Source organism: Malaclemys terrapin, chromosome 5, assembly GCF_027887155.1.
Source record: "Malaclemys terrapin pileata isolate rMalTer1 chromosome 5, rMalTer1.hap1, whole genome shotgun sequence".
In the NCBI taxonomy this organism is placed as follows: domain Eukaryota; kingdom Metazoa; phylum Chordata; order Testudines; family Emydidae; genus Malaclemys; species Malaclemys terrapin.
In genome coordinates, this window is record NC_071509.1 from 45,214,848 (window position 1) to 45,237,861 (window position 23,014).

Here is a 23,014-nt window from a genome sequence, read left to right on the forward strand (position 1 = left end):
TTTAAAACATCCTTGTTGTTTTTAAAAAAGCACTAAAGTTAAATTATTTGCAATGCCTGATTTAAAATATTTAAAATGTTATAAATTATATCAGAGTCCAGATTTAGAAACACCAGCATTAGTCTGAGGTTTTTTCAATGCAATGGCAATACTTTTGAATATTGAAAACACTATACCTGTTTGAAGATCCCTTCTGAGGAAATAAAAATGAAGTTAAAAACTTTAATAAAAAATAGTGTATTGGCTCTAGAATTGTTTCAAATATAACATTTAAAATGGTCTTTGATTTGTTATAATTTATGTTCCCTTTCTTGGCAAGATTGTCATGTGACCTGCTTTGACAGTCACTTAGGTATACTACAGGCATTCACTTTAGATTTGATTTAATAAATATTTTTCTTTCATCTGCTAAGCTGTACATGGCTGCAGAAGGCTGAGACTTCTGGCTCCAAACTTAGTTGTAGCCCCGGCTATATTTAGGTACAACCATAGCAGGGAGCCTGGTTACAACATGGTGGTCTGAACCATGCTGTAGCCCAATCTTGTAAACACTTACTACATGGTACAGTACTTTCTACTGCAAGAGAATACAGGATCAGGCCTTGTGTGTGTAACAGATTAGGGAACAACCTGTTGTAACCAGGCTACCTGATTTAGTTGTATTTGTAGTGTAGACAGTGTATTCATCATAGGTGGGTTAGTAGGAGCGTGTTGGCAGAGGAATCAGCTGAGAGTCAGCAAGGCCACACAGATAAGGTTACTTCGTATAGGTCATGATGCCAAATTTTTATTTTAAGGGCCATATCCAGTTCTCACCGAAGTCAAAGAAAGATTCCCGCTGCCTTTGAGGGGAGCTGAATCAAAGTCTCTATCCACACTTGCAGCCACACAGTGAAATGCCAAACTCTAAAAGTTACTTCAGCTGAAGGCTGAAGTTCGTACCCTGTGTTACTGCAAAAAGGGAGTAACTGGTTTCAGCCGGTCTCTTTTGCCAATCCTCTTTTTTTAAAAACCACACACAAAATATAAAGTGAATATAAAGCATGTGCTTTGCTGAATTAGGGCCATAGAGCTCTGTCCTGTTAAAATTAATGGAGAGAATCCCATTGATTTTGATGGGTGTTGGATCAGAAAGGAAATATATACAGCTCCTTTTTATGACAATGTTTAGGGTGGCAGAGGTATACATGTATACAGCTGTATATGATGATGCCTCTCCACCCTTGAGTCTAATTTAGACAGATACACTGCAAAGCAGTAAAGTGTGGGAGCCCAGTGTAGGAGAGAAGGTCAGCTTTGGGAGACTAGCAAAGGGAATTCATTTTAAGAGGATTTGGAGGAGAGGGCGAACGCTTGGCAGATGGGAAAGAGGAAGCTGTTCCAAATAGACATGAAAAACGTCACAAAGTTGAGAGAGGGAGAAAGAAAGAGAGAGAGAGGACTGGGTGGAACAATATGTTTAGGACAAAACAGGAGCTGAGACACAGATGGGGTAGAACTATGCAGAACCTCGAAGGTGAGGCTAGAGTTACAACTTGTGCAAAAAGACAGAAGGAGCCAATTAAGGGATATTAATGGCTGATGTGATCAGAGTAAAATCAAAGGAAGATGATTTCAGCTGCACCTTTTTAGATAGACTGGAGGAGTGAGAAGTATAGAGAGGAAGATGTTACAGTAGCCAAGGCCAACATCAGTCACTAAAGAAGTGGAATTAAGGCCTGCCTAGTGTAGCTCAGTCTTCTTGGTTAACATCAGGAAAGGTCATATAGATATATAGGCCATGTTTTAGTTTTTTATATTTATTATTTGTTTTGTCTGTTGACACTTTTTGTTTTAGGAAAGGGGAAAACATAACCCCACCAAAGATATTTTTTTCTTAGTTTTTAAAGGGTATCATCACGTTAGCATTTCAGAGATTCATACAATAAGCTTCCGTGCCAAAGAAACTCATTTTAAATGTCATTTGTTTATACATAATATATTTCAACTTCTTTTCAATATTTGATTGACATATACATATCTACTCTTATGATGTGCTATAATACTAGTAGCTACCTAGGGTAGGAAAGCCCAGAGAAGAGAGAATTAATCTCTCTCTCTCTGGTCCTCTTTTGTTCTCCTTCAGCCATATACGTTTTTACAGGGCCATAGGGATTCTCTAAACTATAAAATTCAAATTATGGGTTCTGGAATTCCCACCTCTACTAATTACAGGTCCATAAATATAGGTCTATTAACCAAAATTCGATTAACATCAACTGAAGTTTTGCCATTGATTTCAATGGAAGCAGTATCAGACCTTATTCTTGTGATTTTAAACTTATTCTGAGCAATTAGTAATGTTAATATTACAAATGGAAAGTTACTGTTTTGGGCAAGATATTTGTAAAAATCAAAATGTAAAGAGAAGCAGGCCACCTAGATTTCCTGCCACTACTAATTATCACAATATTCTCACTTTGTTAACATTAATGTTGTATTCCACACTTTCTTACATATATGGTGTTGTCTGTTAAGACTATAGAAACATTAACAACTGTGAACAAAAAAAGTGCTGTCCTGCTACATCTATAGACTGTTTAGATAACATATAAAATAAGCAAACTGTATGCAGAGAGTCTGTAAAGATGTATTAGATCCATTATCATAGTAACATGGTACTTTCAACAAGGAGTCAATTATTCATACAGGGCCTGATCCAATCCTCACTGATGTCAACTGGTGTCTTTCCATTCATTTCAGTGGGCTTTGGATCAGCCCCATAAGCCCAAATCTGTCTTCTCTACTCACTCAAAACTCCCGCAGACTTTAGTATATTTATTGAAAAGGAGTCGTGTGCCAGTATAGGTACTTATGTGTATTTAGGAGATTGTCCTGAGTGAGTCTTGAGAAAGGACTTCAGGCCTGGGCCCACAAGGTCAGATTTTTCACCAGGCCCTGACATTCATGGACAAAGAATATCCCCAAATGCATAGCTATTTTTACATGTGGGAGTTACATTACAGACACAAAGCACTTTTTCTAGAAATTACAGCATTTATTGCTTACTGCATATGTTGTGGGCATATGTGAGGTGATTGTTGCTAACAACATATGGACCGGGGCGAAGCTCCACAGGATTATTAGGAGAACAAATTATTGGGTCCTTTAAGCACACTAGAAAAAATTCACTCAGTGTTTTCAATTTCATTTTTGGTACTAGGCGGTGGGTAACAAGGTTTTTTGTTGTTTGTTTTTTAACATTGAGAAAAGTAAAGAAATTTAAATTAGGGATGGGATTTTCAAAAGTGCTCCGCGTTAGCCTAACTCTGCTCCCACTGAAGTCAATGGTAAAATTCCCAATAGCTTCAGTGGGAGCACTGTTAGGCCAATGATGAGTGCTCTTGACAATCCCAACCTAAAGGTCTTCCCTTTGTCCTTTAGTTTTGTCCCCTTTCTTATCCCCAAACTTGCTACCCAAAATGCTATACCACAGTAAAAGCTCTTTAGTGTCAACAATTCATTGACTAAATGAGTAACAACAAAATTCTTCTAAATTAGGGTTACCATACGTCCTCTTTTTCCCGGACATGTCCGGCTTTTCGGCACTCAAACCCCCGTCCGGGGGGAATTGCCAAAAAGCCGAACATGTCTGGGAAAATGGTGGCTCTGCTCCTCCCCGACTCTTCGGCTCTGTTTAAGAGCCAGGCTGCCCGAGCGCTACCGGCTTCGGGCAGCCCCCATGCCTCCGGACCCTGCGCCGCCGGAGCCCGGGAGGGGAAGTGCCCGGCTGGGGGTGCAGGGTCCAGAGGCAAGGGGGCTGCCCGAAGCCCAAGCGCTACCGGCTTCACGGTTTGCCGGGCAGCCTCCAGACCCTGCGCCCCCGGCTGGGCGCTTCCCCTCCCGGGCTCCAGCTGCGCTGGGGAAGTGCTGGCTGGGGGGTGCAGGGTCTGGGGGCTGCCCGGCAAACCGTGAAGCCGGTAGCGCTCGGGCAGCCCTTTCCTCGTGGCTGGGAGTGGGAGGGAGGAGGGGGCGGAGTTGGGGCGGGGCTAGGGTGGGGAAATTGGTGGGGCCAGGGCCCATGGAGGGTCCTCTTTATTTGCTGGATATGGTAACCCTATTCTAAATGTCGTCTTGTACTTCTTGATCCTTATAGTAATGATACCTAGGGCTGCATTGTTCAGATTAGAAATTCAGTGCTATGTGTAGACTGGGTAAAGGGATAGTGGAGTTTCTGGCCATGACTTTGGACTTAAAATGAATGCAATTTTGTTCTATAAAGTGCCTGTTCAAATGGAATCACAGGGTTCCCTATTTAGGGATTTCAATATCAAATGTGTTCAGTTTATGAAGTAAAATATTTTTTTTTTCTAATTGACACCCCTGCAAATTCAACCCATGATCTGAAGGTTAAGCTGAATTCTTTCACCTCAGTCATCATCACCATAACTAAGGGTATAAAGTTTCTGCAGGCCAAATTATGCCCTTAGTTATACCTCTGAAATCCATCTAATACTACACAAGCCTAAGACAAATCGATTAAATAAAAATGTTAGGGGAACTAACATTATGCTTCCCATACAAAAATCAAGTCACCTTGTACTGTGCAAACTTCCCTCCTTCCTTGTTGTCCACTTGTTGTCTGCATGATGTTAGGTCATATGCTGTTTAGAACCTGTTCTTGTAAAATACTACCTGATATATCGCTTACTAATGGGTGACAGTGATCAGCATGCTCAGTAGCAAAAATTTTGCAGGACTGGGGCCCCTAGATTGCCAGCTACTCTGAGCTCGTGTCACAGGTGAAATCCTGATCCCATTGAAGTGAATGGAAAAACTCCCAATGATTTCAATGAGGCCTGGATTTCACCCCATCTTTATTTTGTAACGCACACCTATAACAATAATAGCAATAATGCTAATACAAGAATTCGGGGGTTTTATCGTAGTATTTGGACCTATTTTATATGCATGAATAGTCTTACCAATGTCATTAGTAATGAAAATGAATCAAGTGCAATGTAATAATTCAATATGCCGCAAATATTTGTGATGATAGATGTCCAGGTTTTAATGAGAAATGTTTTTACAGAGTATGTTTACCATGAAAATTACAAAACCAGAATTCTAACACAGATAAGAGTGCTTTCTTTACAAATACTCTGCTAAGGAAAAACACTTCTTTCTAGGAAAAAAGGGAGTGTTTTACTTTGGACTATGTACCCATAGGATCTTGATAACAAATGACAGGATTGGCAAGGTTCTTCATTTGCAATTTAAAGGATTATTCTATTTTTGTGTCTTTTTTAAAATCAGTACATAGACAATAAGAAAAAGAAAGCTTAGGATGGAAAGAACCAAAAGGTCATTCAGTCCACTCCTTGCCTTTTCTCATGTATGAACACACTGACCTAAGTTCTGCCATAGAATATGGCTGTGTAACTTCTACTGAGATCAGTGGGAGCGGTGTGTGAATGTAACTCTGAGTAGAATTTAGGCCACTGTTAATATTTTCTAATTATCATCCTATAATGTTACATACCTCAGAGTGATCAAAGCAGGGTTGAGAGTGTATGAAAGAGATCTATATACTATAATTTCATCTTTTTAGTGTTTGTGATCTGACTTTTCAGCTAGTTGCGAGGGAGGTCCCTGAATTAAACAACATCTACTGACTCTTAATACAAAACCTATTTGCTTAATTAATTTTGAACAGATAAAAGCATGGATTAATTGTTTTAAATTCACTCTAATCTTCAGCACCATGTTTCTTGTCTGATTTAGTTTTGATCTTTCTCAGAGTTTCATATTACCACATGAAAATTGTAACAATGTGGGGCTAATCCTGCAACTTTGATGGTAATGGCATTGCAATGGTGTAAGTGAAAGGTGAATATAGTCCAACGTATTTCCCCCAGGTCAAATGAATGAATATTCAGCATAAAATATCCTCTGTTATGAGGATGGGAACATTTATTGTTAAAATACATTAAACTCAAAGTATTTGGTTTAGTCGGTGACTAAATGCAGCATTTTTTTTTCTTTGTGCACTGACATTTGACCCCTTTTATAATATGCACCTTGCACCAGGGAAACCTAAGGCACCAGCTAGTTACTCATTAAACTCAGGTACCAATGGCTGACTTGTACATATCATGCTTTTAACTGCCTGATATTGCCTGTGTGCAGAAGAGGAGGAAAAAAGCAATCATCATAGCTGTGAAATTCTGTCATATCGGCAGAACTGAGCTGCAAAGTACAGCAATTTGTGCCTGACCCCTGATCTGTGAAGTTTGTACAAACCTTTGAACCTCTGATTGAAATTGAGAAACTCAGTTTACTAGTAGTAGGATGAGATTGCCAGTAATCGTTACCTCTGTCCAGGGTTAATATTATGAATTAGAAAAATGTTTAACCAGGCAGGAACTGTCTAAGGAGGCACGGACACTATTTTTGATCAATTCAAGACAATTTAAGTCAGTACAATTTGGTAAAAAACATGATTGATTTTGAAAGTAACATTTCTTGGGCCTAAGTAAAAAATGGAATGAGAGGCAGATGTCATTTGAAATTCACCTTTCATTGTTCCTTATTTTTGTTATGAATAGCTGAAGAAGGGGAAAAAAATGATTCAAAGCAATTCATTTAACAAGATTGCTTCTAGACTGCAATATAGAATTGAAAATGACCGTGTTAGAAGATTAGCAAAACTACTCCACCTTTTGCTAATGTTCTACATTTTTATCCAACACTTTATCTAATCTCTGTTATAAAGTGCAAAACCATATAAGAAACCCATGGAAAAATAATTTAAATCAACTGCATTATAACAGTCACTCTGCTTTCTATAGACATTCTGAAGAATATGTTTTTCAACTGTGTTAGCTCAATCGAGCTAGCTTAACGTGACTGAAAGGCTCTGTTAAAGCTTTAAACACTAGGTGGGACCTTGGCTACATCACAGCCAGCTAGCATACAGTCATTACCCCGTGTCTTAACAAGTGCAGAAGGCTTTTAATGATTGATTGAGATAACAACAAGATTGAAAAATGCACCCTTTTTGCTGATCAAGACAAGGCCTAACTCAGCATGAAGCACTACAAAGGACTATAGCTTTGCTGGGGTTTCCCCTTCTCCCCCACCTACATTCCTTGTGCACCCTGTTGACTTCAGGGGGAGATTTGAGTGTGCAAAGAGTGAAGGACTGGGTTCCAAGTATGCATTTCAGAGCACATCTTCTATCATGTTTAACTTAAAATAACACTCCATTATATAGAAAGTAACAGGTCTGATCCTCTTCTCACTTAAATTAATAGGAGTCTTGCCATTGATTTAAATGGGAACAGGACTGGATTTTAGTAATAAAGTCAATTCTCCTTTCTTTAAACGTACTTGATCAAACTGATTTTTTTCCCATACTTGAGTTCAACCACTCTCCCCACCCCTGCTTCTCTGTTAATTTTAACCCCAAAGTACAAACAACATATGAAGATAACTTGTTCACCTTACAAAAAGGATTTTTGTTAACATCATTCTTCCTAGACCTTGTACAATATGCAGGCATTAAACATCCACATTTCATAAACAGAATATGAATGACAGTGTTAGAATTCCATTCTCTTAACATAATAATACCAAACACTTCCGTATGCAGAGGGACTACTGTAGATTCATTATATTAATAATAATGATATATAATTCTGTTTACTCATATTTCCTAGCCACCATCAATCTAGAAACCTAAAGACATCTGACTAAAGCTGCTAGTGCACTTTTAGAGCTTGATTCTGATTTCAATTCCTTGAATAAGATAGGAATGCAGTACTACAGAACACGAGTAAGGGTAGCAGAATCAGGCCCATCAAAATAAAATGCAAACAGGTGGTAAATGAATGCCTTTCGCTTGATTAATTTAAAATAATGGCAAGTAAGTAACTCCTTGAAACCTGATTTTTTTTTTTTTACACAAACAATATTTAATTAAGCATAAATATATTTAAATTGTTTACGCATATTAATCTTTTAGTTTTAACAGTTCCAAAATTTGTTTTGTTATCCTTTTTTGCATTCATTTGTTCAGGTTGTAGCTCAAGATTAGAAGTAATTGCTTCTTCCTCATACAATTTTTCAATACCCTTTGAATTGCATACTTTTATTCTCAGTTACTTTGCAAACATAAAACAAACCAAAAAGCCTACATAAAAAATGTTTCCCTTACCTCTCCAATCCTGAAATCTAAGTGCGACAGGTTAATAGTATTAGCACCTTTTGCTTGAGCAACCTTTCTCCTAATCACAAGAACTGTGTAACTATACAGTACATGCATCTCTTTATTGGTCAATGAGCTTTGGCCATTTAAATTCCTTGGAAGTCATTTGCTAAGGGCACCTGAAATGAGTCTGAGTGGGTGGGACAGAAAGGAAAGCAATGTTAAAAGATCTAGAAAGAAAGCTCCCAACAGCAGTTTGAAAATTAATAGAAACCCATCTGTAACTAATGGATTTTTTGGAGGGCTTGTTTGAACCTTAAGGGAAGAATAGAAGAGAGACGCTTTGACATTTTCACAGGGAGGAGGAATTTAAACAGAAAGATTTCATTCAAACTTTGAAACTTGCAAAAAGGGAGTGAATCATGTACAAACAACTTCCTAGCACAAGGCGTTGTGCAAATAGCTTGTGTTAATCAAAACAGATAAGATAAGGAAAGCACAAATTTTAGTTGACAATGTGATGTTTTCAGTAAAGCCTTTTTCTTTATGCCTGTTTAGCAACATTATTTTAGGCTACTTTTAGTTAGCTTACCTTTGGTTGTACTAAAAAGCAACTGTAGTTCAAACACTGAAAGGTACTTTTACTGATCTCAGAGGCCCCAAGAATGAAAGAATAACAACAGCTGAATACCTGGTGTGTACTATCAGCTTGCAAACACGGAACTCAGAATGTGTTTGCTTGGAAAGGGGGAAAAAAACAACAACCAAAAACTGAAACTTAGTATAGAAGGAAAAGCAAAGGGGTGGTAAAACATGATTCATGACAGTAAAAATGGTTTGTACATAACAACGGAACACTAGGCCCCAGAAGCACTTAGGCAAAGTAAACAACACACCTTTTTAAGCAGTTAAGAGAAGAAACCAAACTGAAACACGCTTTGGATGGCAGGTTTCAGAGTGGTAGCCATGTTAGTCTGTATCAGCAAAAAGAACAAGGAGTACTTGTGGCACCTCTGTGTATATATATCTTCCTACTGTATTTTCCACTGCATGTATCTGATGAAGTGGGTTTTAGCCCACGAAAGCTTATGCCCAAATAAATTAGTCTCTAAGGTGCCACACGTACTCCTCCTTACTCTTTGGATGTTGGATTTCTCAGTTCAACAGGTAATATAACCAACCAGTGGGAAAAGAGAGAGAAGGGTCTCTGGGATTGGAGCCCACCTATACAAAGTTAAAACAAAAACTGTAGTGCAGGTTACAATCCTTCCTAAAGCTATATCCAGAGTTTTGGGCTGCCACTTTGACTTAAAAACTATTTTCAGAATGCTGATTTGAAACATATTCAGGAATGCTGTTACAATGGGCAAAGTCAGTTGTTTCTATCGGGGTTTGAAGGGAATATTAATTGACAGACTTCTCAAGGGTCTCAACAGTAGACTCCTTGAGGGTAAAGTTTTATCTAGAAGTTAGGACTTGATCTGAACCCCCACTTCCCCATTTTGTTAAATCTCATGCCGTGAAATATATTGGCAGTGTGTATATTCTATTTAAAATGGACATGGCTATTGTGCATCCACGGATTTAATTCTTTTTGGTTGTAGCAACCTAAAAAATAACATCTTCCCGGCCAAAAAGATTAAAGTACATGATTAAAGTACATTAGTTATAGCAATAGGTTTGCAATCGGGTTGTATTTTAACTGGCACATCCATTCCTTTTCTTCAGAGATTAAAGTTCAAACCAGCAAGTGTAACACCCAGTTTGGGTTTGGTTTTTAGTCAGTTTGGTCAGAATGTTGGACTCGGGACAGCCTGGGCTTTATGTATATAGACCAGTCATCACCTACTGGCCACGGCAGTGAACATGTCTTCCTACAGCACCTCATAGGCCAGGGGTGGGCAAATTTTTGGTACATCTGGGTACAGAAACTGTATGGTGGGCCATGAATGCTCACAAAATTGGGGGTTGGGGTGCAGGAGGGCTCTGGCTGACGGTGCGGGCTCTGGGGTGGGGCTGGGGATGAGAGGTTGGGGGTGCAGGAGGGTACTCCACTCTGGGATTGAGGGGTTTAGAGGGCAGGAGGGGGATCAGGGCTGGGGCAGGGGGTAGGGGCACAGGAGGGTACTCCGCTCTGGGATTGAGGGGTTTAGAGGGCATGAGGGGGATCAGGGCTGGGGCAGGGGGTAGGGGCACAGGAGGGGGTCAGGCTCTGGGCAGTGCTTACTTCAAACAGCTTTCAGAAACAGCAGCATGTTCTCCCCCCAGCTCCTATGCGGAGGTGCGGCCAGGCATCTCTGCAAGCTGCTCTGTCCGCAGGTACCGCCCCTGAAGCTCCCATTGGCTGCAGTTCCCGGCCAATAGGAGCTGTGGGGGCAGCGCTTGCATACGGAGCCCCCTGGCTGCCCCTATGCGTTGGAGCTGGAGGGGGGACATGCCATTGTTTCCGGGAGCCATGCGGAGCAATACCCCAACCCTTCTCCTCGGCTTGAGCACCAGAGTGGGGCAAGCCCCGGACCCCACTTCCCAGCGGGAGCTTGTGGGCCCAATTAAAACATGTGGAGGGCCGGATGTGGCCCCCAGGCCATAGTTTGCCCACCCCTGTCATAGGCCGTATTTCCATAAGGAACAGGAGAGGCCATAGAAAAACATGTTCACTTCAGGGAGTGGACTGACGTGTGCACATAACCCTTAGAGAGATAATCGCATTTACTTAATATATGGATTCTTTGGATAATCTATAGAAAAAAGGTATAGAGGAGATAAAGCAGAGACTGGAGGTAGGAAAGTGAAGAGATCAGGTGGCTGAAGGGAGTGGGAGGAGGAGCTGAGAGAAAACAACAAAGGATTTTGGCTAAGAAAATGTCTTCTATCAGTGTTTTTGAGGATTGGCAGGACAGGTGGCTACTTTAATTATAATTAATGTGTTATGGGCATTTAGAGATCTTGTTAGTAGAATGGTAGTGCCCAGAGGCCCCAGTCATTATCATGGTCCCATTGTGCTATGCACTGTACAAACACACAGGCAGATATCATCCCTGCCTCAAAGAGGTTGCGTTCAAATAATACTTGTATAATATTTTTCATCTTCAGAATTCCTCTCTACCAACATGAACTAATTAATCATAACAGCACTGGGAGATGAATAAGTATTAGCTCCATTCTGCTGATTGGGGAACCGAAGAATAGAAATTAAATGACCTGCCCAAGGCCACAGAGGGAGCCAGTGTCGGAGCTAGGATTAGAATTTAGGAGAGGAAGGTCTGTGATCAAACCATACTTCTCTCCAAGTGCCCTAAATAGAGAAGTGGAGAACTGGAGTTAAGAGTTGGCAAGTATTTGATGTAAGAGCTGATGAGTGAGATCTTTAGCGGTGTAAACTTGTATAGCCCCATTGAAGTCAAATGTTTTTAATAGTACTTTACTTTCTTCTTTAATTAAATCAGTATTACATTTTTTCTGTGGGATGATAAATTACAGAAATGGCCTGTACTTTTACTGCCCAGAATCTTCAGCAATGTACATTAAACTTCCAGGTAACTAACCAAAAACCCATATGCTTCTGTCTGCATAGGGAAGATTATCATAATGAAATGGAATAGAAAAGCAATTATACCCATAATCTGACATCTAATATGCAGTGCATTAATTCTGTAGAAATGTCCTCTACATAATAATTGAAAATTGTATCACCCATGAAATCAAACCAAATCCATATTCCTTTGTTGTTTCTCTTTTCCCTTTTAGCTCCAGCTGATCATTAATCTCCAGTAGACGCCCTGATCCTCTAGATTCATAGATTCTAGGACTGGAAGGGACCTCGAGAGGTCATCGAGTCCAGTCCCCTGCCCGTTTACTATTTAAGTAATATCATTATTACTTAAATAGTAAACATGAAGAGACAGAGTTGCTAGAGAGCATTTTGAGGTGTCATAATCATAGCGGTTCGACAACCACTGCGTTAGTTGAGAATTGGGCACCTTATCTCCATAGGCTCCCTGGAATATCCCAGCCCTAGTCTATTTCCCCGCCAGTGCAGGATGGTTCTCGACAATGCTGAGTGACAATGCATTCACTCAAAATCTCTCGTTATAATGGCACCTAAATATCATGCTAAGCAGTACAATTAAAAATGGTGCTCAGCTACAGTGGAGAAGCTTTGATACTAGATGATACAAGTACCTGGATAAATAGATTCTCTACATGAATTTTCTCACACTTGCTTTTTATCCCCATGCTTTGAAGTGTCCCTCATTCAGCAAGATGCAAAGCACAAACTGCTTCCTTATAGTTCGTGATCCTTTCCCGCATCTACAGTTTGGAAGCAGTTACAGAGTGTCACACTCCATTAAACTACCAATGCAAACATTATCATTTCCTCTTTTTAATTTTTTTTCTCTTTTCTTGATGAATTCCAGCTATGTGAGGGCCAAAGCTGGAGAGGTGCATATAAGAACATAGCAATTACCATAATGGATCAGACCCAAGATCTGTCCAGTCCAGTCTAGACCTGACACTCTCATATTAGCATCTTCCACTTTCCCTCCATTCTTTTCCACAGCAGAATTACAATGGACCCTTACATGGTTGCTATTCATCAGCTCCTGTTGGTGGAGAATTAAAGATTTTTTTCCCTAAAGAATTTCTTTCCATTGCTGTTGCTGTTGGAGCTGCACTGGTAGTAGAGATGTTTAAAAATTTTAAAGAAAAAAGTGCGACTTCAATGGAGTTATGACAGTTCACACCTGAAAGTGATCTGTCCCCTAGTTTAGAAAAGGCCTTATAGAGGGGCAGTATGTTTCCCCATCTGCTGTTGCTCCTCCTATAAGAAGCAGCATGTATTTCTTTTTCTAATGGACAATAGGATGTTTAGCTCTGTAAAAGACACTGATGCAGAAATGGTTCTGGTCCCAAGAAACTTATAAATATCAAACACCACCACACTGGGAGATCAAGAGGGTGGTGACTAGATATTTTAAGAAGAGAATAAAGTTGAGTCATTATCTTAATGTGGATTAGCACTTTTGGCTGCCATGTAAGTGAGTTTTCAGGAGGTATTTGAATGAAGATAGGATAGCAGCCTGACATAGTGGGGTAGAGCGGTCATTTTAGACATAGGGGATAGTGTGAAGATGAGAGTGGGAGAAAAAAATGAAGTGAATAAGGTGACTTTATTGGCTGAATCTGATCTTCAAAAGTCTAGTGAGAGATTCTAGTGGAGGAAGCAGAAAATACTTTTCCAGTTGAAGTAATTCACCTTCAAAACACATAGATTTAAAGCTATTCTGCGAAGTCCCCAGATTTCAAGTCTCTGAGATGGCTACATTTCACTAATTTGAATCCATCTAAAACAATCCTTAACAGCAATACTCTAGCCTGTTCTCTGATAATTCTGCACCACCACTTAATTTTTTTAACAAGCCATTTTGAATTTCTGCAGAACAGGTTTCTACATATCCTTACAACTATTTTCTTGCCAATTTACATGTTTAAAGAGACAACATTGCTTTATTTGAAAGCATAACATGTTCTTTCATTTGTTTTTATGAAATACAATTTATCATAGCACAATCTTTTCTTTCAAAGTTCTATAAAAATTTGTACTTGCCGTATACTGATAAGCCTCTTTGCAGAGCATACAGTATCTCAGAGGTAGCATAGGAATCATGTGTTGCCAAAGATGTTATAATAACTGCTCATTTTTATTACATGGGAGGATAAATTAGTGTTTCTAGAAAAATTAATTTATAAGCCATAGATTCTTAAGGCTGCATTTGCAATTTTTTAAAGGTGTGTTCAAATGTAATGTATACAGTCGTGTTAAGGATGCACCCTTTGCTTGACCTGATCTCTCCTGAAATGGCAGAAACTTAGGGGTGTGGGAAAAGGTCACAAGAATAAAAAATCATTACATAAAATTCAAGACCCACAATGTTTATGAAGTACTTTTTCTTGTAGGTATGAACCTCTCTCTTGTACAAGGGCATTTCAAAATATCCTAAGTGACTTAGAAGCCTAACATTCATGAGACAGATTTTCAAAAGGTATTTAGGTGCCATAAAATACAAATAAGCACCTAATGGGATTTTCAAAGTTCCTAAGCAGTTTAGGTGCCTAACTCCCACTGGTTTCAGTGGGAGTTAGGTGCATTTTTTGGTACCACATAAAAGCTTCTTTTGAATATTTGTCATTAGGACTGCAAAAGTTATACAATTTTTGTTGGATATACATTTTTGCTTTTTGTGCCTGCAAGTAGGTTTGAGTTTCCAAAATGCAAATTGAGACATATTGACTAACCCACATGTGGCCTAATTTTTTATACTCTTTTGGAAGAAACATTAAATGAATAGATATTAAACTTCCAAAAGTGGTTGCTATACAGGTGCAGTAATTAGTTTTTGCTCTACATTTAGGAAGCTGTGTTTAACTGACTAATCTGTTTTGGCTGAAAAAAGTGAGTATTTTAATATTGAGCAAATTCATATTTACCTGTGAGACCAAGTAAAATAAAACAAAACAAATATAATGCTAAAAATGGCATTATGAGATGGTTCTAGCTCCCACTGAAGTCAATGGGACCTCAAAAGGAGCCAGATCAGGCTCTCTCTCAGTGATACTCACAAACTCATTGAGCCATCCCAAGGGTATAACAACAATTTTTAAAAGTTTGGATAGAGTTAATAAATGTGAGTGCTCAAGAAAGTCAGAGACTAAAAGCACTGGTTAGAGTCAGGCAGAGCAGTGAAATTCATCACTGTTCAGAGAGCCAACACAAGCTCTACACACCATTTGAAGCCCCACTTCAGGCCAGACTGAGTGGGATTAAGTGCTGCCCAGGTTTTATGCTGGTGCTCTGCACAAGGGTGAGCTTCACCCAGTTGTGAAGGTTTCACTACACAGCTCCATTAATTAAATTTAATCCTGACATGTCACATCCATGCTATTCCCCTGTTGAACTTTTGCACAGGAAGCAAAGTATGTTTGTGATGCAGTCAAGTGTCCACTAAGGTCTAGGATGACACCACCAGAATTTGAAACTAGGTCTCTAGACTCCACATGTGAAAAACTAGTACTGTACATTTAACCTGCTGCACTGCCTTGTTCGTCTACCTATTCCCCATCCCTTAAAAGTGATGACACTAGAACATGAATATTTAGACAAAAGGCTTCCCTTCAGCTACTAAAATTATTTCCGGGTAGGTGACTAACTTTATTCCTCTGTTTTAGTTATTAAGATTTTATTAAAAATAAACAATTGTACAAAATATACATTATTTCCTTATTTTAATATTAAGAGAGGGCAACAGCTATTAAAGCTAAAATAAATGGCTATTTGTCTTCAATTTTTCTTTTTCTTAATTAAGGTAAATAAACTTGAATTATATGAGAAAAATGATTACCAATAAATAAGGCTGAATGTGTTGCAAGGGTGTTTTTACTAGACCAATTAATTCTCACAAATCTTTTAGCTTATGCTCTATTTACAAACTGACATGTCACAGAATGGTGACTCATTATCAAGATTACAAAACATGGTGGATTAGCTACTTGTAAATTAAGCAGTTTATAAATTGCCAGTATTCATTCTATACATAACATTTTATATTTGATCACTATAAGGATTATTCAGACTATGTTTTATGCCATTATTACGATATCAACACCTGGCACAATATTTATATAGTAAGTATGGCAAAAAGATGGTGGATCGAGGTAGAGTCACACAGCAGAAGATGCATCTATGACCAAAAGAATCCTGCCATCACAGGTAAAGATGTCTCACATGTGGCTGACCCACAGAGTTGCAGGCTCGTGTCCAGAACTCTTCATAGAAGGAGAAGTATGCTTTGTCACGGAGGCCAACTAGTGCATGCTGCTTACGTTCACATCAGATTGTGAAGCAGTTACACCCCTTTCGCTACTAACTACACACCCTCAGTCTGTGGTATGCACCTTGTTCCTTCAGCTGAATGCAGATTGTTGTCTATGTCATTGTGCCATGATAGGATGCCATATGCCGCAGCCTCACCTCACTGCACCCTGCTGAGCTGCAGGCATGTCAACCTTTGTACCATGAACCCTTTCCTCACTTGTAGCCCTGCATATTTTGGGCAAGTTTTTTTAACTTAAAACCTACACCAAACAGAGCTTTTATAACCCCTCCCACCCCCCCCAAAAGTGCCAGAGATTCCATGAGGGCATCCTCTCTTGCCAATCTAATGTGGAAGGAGCGCAGGTACTATGGTGATAGGCAGAAGTACAAAACCCTAAGGTAAGATACTCTTTTCAGTCCTGTGCTTCACTTTTGCCATAAAATATTTCTCTCTCTCAAAGAAAAATTTGAGGCCATTCTTTGCATGACCGTGTTTTATAGGCCTTTGACAAGGTGGGAGGGTAAATAGTGAATGACTGTTAGGAACATTGTAGCTGAATTGAAAGAAAGGTGTGAATGGGTATACATTCTAAAGAAAGTAATAAAGCTGCTCTCTACCTTTCCTGCTCCTCAAAATATGGCTACAATGAATTAGAACTCTCTTCAATCCCTGGCTTTTTTATGGATAACAAACTGTGAGCTAATTCAGGATGTGTCTTGTTTCCAAGCTTCCTATTTCTAGGAGGTCATATTTTCAAGTGGATGTTTCCTAATCACAAAGGACCAAATCCTTGAGCCTATGCAAAGTCTGAGTCTCAAACTTTTGTACTGGTGACCTCTTTCACCTAGCAAGCCTCTGAGTGCGACTCTCCCCACCCCCTTATAAATTAAAACCACTTTTTAAATATATATTTAACACTATTCAAAATGCTAGAGGCAAAGTGAGGTTTAGGGTGGAGGCTGATAGCTCGGGGGCCCCCCATGTAATAACCTCATGATCCCCTGAGGGGTCCCAACCCCTGGTCTATGAGCTAAGGGCCTGAGCAGAAAGGAATAATTTCCAGTGGCTGTGGAGTGGTTGCAGAATTACTTCCAAGTAATTTCTGTATCTTCAGAGCTGAGCTACTTTAATTCTTATGTTTCTCCATAGGTATTTTTGGATCTATGTAGCCCCACATCCACTACTTCAGAAAATCTCCTGTGTTCTGGGGCACCCTCCCACTGTTTAGTGAAACAGCACCAGTTCTGTTGCAGCCAAAGCCCTCCTCACCAGCAAGGGTTGGGGAGGACACAAGGGGAACAGGAATTGGCCTCAATTATTAAACATAGTCAGAAATATTAGATTTTTACAAGGCCATGTTCGGAATTGAAGCTTGTCAGCTGATCAATCAGCTGACCAATCACTACTAAACCTTCAGTGATACTCCTCTTTTATAACTCTGTGTTAAACTCTTTTTCCTGAGATGATTTTAACATAGTAATGTATAGTTAATCATATACGTAGATCTTCTATGGCCCCATTACCCTAGTATCTGAGTGCCTTCCAAATGTATTAAAATAGAAGTAACTTTTCTCTTTCTCCTTTCCCAGCCGGTAGGAGAAATAGCTTGCTTAGTTTATAATTATATGTGTCAAGTATCAGAGGGGTAGCCATGCAACAAACCTCGATGCCAACTCTGCCCAAATATCTACACCAGCAACACCATCACAGGACCTAACCAGATCAGCTACAACATCACCGGCTCATTCACCTGCACGTCCACCAATGTTATATATGCCAGCAATGCCCCTCTGCTATGTACATTGGCCAAACTGGTCAGTCACTACGCAAGAGGATAAATGGACACAAATCAGATATCAGGAATGGCAATATACAAAAACCTGTAGGAGAACACTTCAATCTCCCTGGCCACACAATAGCAGATGTAAAGGTAGCCATCTTACAGCAAAAAAACTTCAGGACCAGACTCCAAAGAGAAACTGCTGAGCTCCAGTTCATTTGCAAATTTGACACCATCAAATCAGGATTAAACAAAGACTGTGAATGGCTATCAAACTACAGAAGCAGTTTCTCCTCCCTTGGTGTTCACACCTCAACTGCTAGCAGAGCACCTCACCCTCCCTGATTGAACTAACCTCGTTATCTCCATACTGATTTATACCTGCCTTTGGAGATTTCCATTACTTGCATCTGAAGAAGTGAGGTTCTTACCCACGAAAGCTTATGCTCCCAATACTTCTGTTAGTCTTAAAGGTGCCACAGGACACTCTGTTACAATTATATGTGTGTATGTGAAGAACCTATGGAGGAAATGTGACTTCGAGTGAACATATACCCATAAAAATACAGAGTAAGCTAAGTTCATTCTTGGTGTAACAACTCCAAGCCTGAAATCAGTAGTGTTACTCCAGACATGAATTTGCCCCATTACATATAAATTTTAAGGCACTAAATTGGTGCATAATTATACATTCAGGAAACATGAATAAAATAATCAGGCAAAGTTGGTTCCATGCTTTTGTTATAGTCTGCGCTGTGGGGTTTTGCCACTTCCAGAAGATGTCTGAGAGGATGTGAGACAAAACTAATGTGAAGTAGTAAGGTTAAACTGAGGCCCCACAACACTTTTTTGTACTATTAAAATGGAAATGCTATTAATTCTTTCGGGAGCAATTATGGTCAAAATTTAAATCTATGTAAAATGAAAGGTGTCTTGTATGTTACTTTCTAATAAGTTCAAAGAAGATGCTGACATAGAGAAGGTCATGCCCCCATGTAATTAGTCAAATATGCTAGTTCAGAGAGGAAAAAATTATTTCATTTACATTTGAAAGGGTATTTTATACATGTTATATAGTAGAAAAGGTTACTTTTGCCTGATGTTGCTAATGTTGGAAAATGAAATAATTTTTAAAAAGCAATTAGTAATCAGTTCTGAATTGCAATGCTATTAATGCTACTATACCTACTCTACTAGTATTAGAGTATTGCTGCCTACAGTAGAAGAGAATTCTAACATACAGCTGATGCTTACTAACCCATCCTGGAAAAACACTGATCTTATCATTTATTGCTGTGAATCACCCCCACTGAATTCAGTAATGGTAGGCATAGAGCCTACTGCTATAAGACATTCAATGAAACTCAAAGGTGGCAAATTTAAAACTAGTAACAGAAAATACCCTTTCACCCAATTCAAAATTAGCCCATAAAACTCATTGCTATAAGATGTCATCGAGGCGAAGAGCTTGGCAGGATTTAAAGACAGACTAGACATTTACGTGAATAGCAAAAATATTCATAGTTAGAGCAGTAAATATATTTTTTAAAGAAGATAAACAGAAGATATATAAACCCTCTAGCTTCAAGGCATAAGTCAATCTTTAACTATTGAGAATAGGAGGAAACATTTTCTTAGAACAAGTTGTTCCACCACTGACTACTGCATAGTTTCTTGCATGCTTCTCTTAAGCCCCTGGACTACATGGACTATTGGGGTCTGATTCCATATGGCATTTCCTGTATACCTATCTGAATAGCCCTCTGGATCCCAATGGGCCCATTCACAGTAGTAAGCACTAAGCTCGGTAGTACATATTTACAGGACAGGGCTCCTAACATACCATTCACCCCTGTGCAGAAGTCCACGGCAAGCTTTATGTCCCACTTAAGCTCTCTGCACAGTGGTTGAGTTCACCCCAGTGAGGCAGAGAACAATGAAGAAGTTAGTCCCTTGTGCATGTGCAAGTACCTTTTAATTTGGGCTGAGCAGCCCAACCTATCAGTAAATGTGGAACATTTTTAATTGGAGTAGAGATTTCTTAAAGCAACAAAAAATCATCTACAGTCTTGTGTTTTTAGCTTTTATTGTGGCTGAATTATAAAGGAACCTGGTCTTGAATTACTACAATCTCAAGGGAGAGAGGGAGAGATATTGTAGTAATTCAAGACCAGGTTTCCTTATATATAGTAACAGAAGTGCAGATTACAAGAGGTGCCTCCCTGAGTACACTATGATCATGCTCTGCTAAGAGCAACCAACCTCCCCCACTACCTCTGATGCTCAAAGGTCACCATGTCAGAGTGAACAAGGTCCAACAGTAACTAACAATTTAAACCTAAACACCACTGAACCAAAGCTGTTGTGAAAATTTACTTAGCCGTAACTACTAAAAGGACTTAAACATGGGGTAAAATTCATTCCTGAATAGCAGGACGACAAAGGCTTATGCACCACTACTCCCATTAAATGAGACTTAAATGTGCATGTGCTTCATGCTGGCCTTTTATATGTGGTGAACTTCACCCGTGGACCCTACACCTCACACTCACATACCCTCCTTATTTCTGAAGGGTAATGAATGCTTAATATTTTTGTAACTATGAGATCAAATCACTCAGTCGTAAATCACGTTGATTTCAATGGGAACTGTGGGTACTCAGCACCTCTGAAAATCAGATCTTTTACTGACTTAGGAGCCTGATTTTAGATATCCACACTTGAAAATTCTGGGTTAGGTAAACTGCCTCAGGCAGGGGTGAAAGTAACTTAAAGGAGTCCTGAGCAGGGGGCGGGGCCTAAACCGAAAGAGGCAGGGCCATTAGAGCCCCGGGACCTTTAAATCAAGATTTAAAGAACCCTGGGCTCCAGCTGTGGTAGTGGTGGCTGGAAGCCCCGGGCCATTTAATCACTGCTGGAGATACCAGCTGCAGAGGCGGATTACAAGAGGTGCTCTGGCCACCGCTACCGCAGTGGAGCCCCTGGCCCTTTAAATCACTGCAGGAGCCCCGCCACCGCTACCCCAGGGCTCCGGCAGCAGGGCTCAGGTGGCGATTTAAAGGGCCATGTGTGGTAGCAGTGACTGGAGCCCTGGCCCTTTAAATCGCCACCTGAGCCCCGCTGCTGGAGCCCCCAGATAGCGAAGGTGGCCTGGGCTCCAGCGGCGATTTAAAGGGCCGGGGCTCCGCTGCGGTAGCCCCTGCTGCCGGAGCCCCAGGATAGCAGCGGCGGGCGGGGGCTCGGTGGTGATTTAAAGGGCTAGGGGCTCCCTAGCCTCTGGCCTTTTAAATCACCACAGGAGCCCCGCCGCCACTACCCCAGGGCTCCGGCAGCAAGGCTCAGGTGGCGATTTAAAGGCCTGGGGCTGTAATGGCAGCAGCTGGGACCCCCAGGGCTCTGTCGGCACTTTAAAGGACCCGGGGCTCCGCTGTGGTAGTGGTGGCTGGGCCCTTTAAATCGCGGCCTGAGCCCTGCTGCCAGAGCCCCGGGGTAGCAGGGGCGGCCGGGGGCTCCTGCAGTGATTTAAAGGGCCAGGGACTCCCAGCCACCGTTACCGCTGCTGGGAGTCCAGGCCCTTTAAACTGCCACCTAGGGAAGCCGGTCCGGTCTGGTGTACTGGCTCTTGCAGTACGCCATACTGGGGCATACTGGCTTACTTTCACCTCTGGCAGGCCACATAATAAGTCAATGACAGAACCAAGAATAACCCCCCCAGAAGTTCTGTCTCCCAGGCACTCACTTTAACCACTAAATTGCACTGTCTCCAGAAACAGTGTCAAGAAAATTGTCAAAATCTGAAAATGCATGTAATTATACTCTGGGCAAAGCTAAACTTCCTAGACCATACTAACCTTTAGTTTAACTTAACAGTTTACCTTAAATTTTTACTGACATGTCCTAAAAAAGAAGCCGTTCATCAGAAAGACTTAATTCAGACATTATTAAAATTTCTGTAGGTACAAATAAGGTACTGTAATTTGTAACAGAACAGGATAATTAAGCCATCTAGGAAAACTGGTGTCAGAGTTAAGAGGTAAGGAAACAATAAACTAGTCACATTTTCAGTCTGCTGGAATCTTAAGCTGAGCACATTTGCAGAAAAATCATGATTTTTAGTTTCTGGACCGTGGAAATATCGGTTGCATTTCTTGCACCTATTCTATAGTGTTTTTAACCACAAAGCAGCACTATCGTTGACTCTAGAGGGAGCTGCTTGCTTTCTTCCCTTTGATGGGATGGGAAAGATACAAAGAAGCCATTATCATTGATGAGAGAAGAAATATGATCTCAGGGCTATTTTATTTTAAAAACTAGCTCTAGGAAAAAAAATTTGCTAGCAGTCTTTTATAAGAATACTGCCAAGACATTTTGCAGAGCTTCCAAAATCTTTTTTGTTTTACTCACTGTGATTTGACATCATCAGAAAATGTGAAACTGGATATTGGCTTATCAAAATGTTTTTTTGTGATGCTTAATAATGTTTTCTGTTTAGGATGCAGGGATTCTCATACTTTTCGGAGTGTGAACGAGATTTTAATAAAGAGGGTGTCTTGTGGGCCCCTCCCTGCTCATTTACAATTATATAACATGTCTGTAGAAACCATAGCAGTCTGTTCCTGTTACCCTGGACATACTGACCACCTACATTGTTCTTGTCTCCCCTGTTCTCCTAGACATATTTCTCCTGCTAGTGGCTGACCGCTCTAATCCACACTGTTGGCTCCAGTACCTAAAAGTGTCTCCCATTGCCTTTCTTCTTCTTTTAACGTAGCCATGGTCCCTAATGAAGGCAGTTAAGGAGGGTCTTCCTCCTTGTTTCCAAATCCTTTTTTCAGGCCTTTAAGCTCTACTTTGAAGAGCCTGCATGCCTTCAGAAACAGCTGGAAACATGTGGCCAACAAGGAAATATTCTGTGGAACATCAGTTTGGGGAATCTCTGGTTTAGTGTGATCCCTACTGGACCTGTGGGAATAAACGATTTTTTGGGTCAGTGGCCATACAGAAAAATTGGAGGGGCAAGTTGTTTCATGTCACCCTAAAGGAAAATTATTCAAATTTTTCAGCAAACACAAAAAGTTGAAAATATTTTGTTTTGGGTCAAATGAAACAAAACATTTAGTTTTATTTTCAAGGTTTTTACTTTTAAAAATAAAATTGAAATAAAATTCTAAA

The 23,014-nt window shown here is 40.2% G+C and overlaps 1 protein-coding gene across 7 annotated transcripts in view; it reads right to left on the bottom strand.

Annotated features, from left to right (window-relative positions):
• RBM47 (RNA binding motif protein 47) overlaps window positions 1-23,014 on the bottom strand; it is a 115,524-nt gene that overhangs the window by 22,434 nt on the left and 70,076 nt on the right. The window contains exon 1 of one of the 7 annotated variants that reach the window (XM_054029849.1): window positions 8,198-8,278. The exons of the other annotated variants lie outside the window; for them this stretch is intronic. The gene's annotated coding sequence lies outside the window, so the exon portion shown is untranslated. Of the gene's footprint in view, window positions 1-8,197; window positions 8,279-23,014 lie in introns of those variants that run through there. 7 annotated transcript variants of the gene reach the window in all.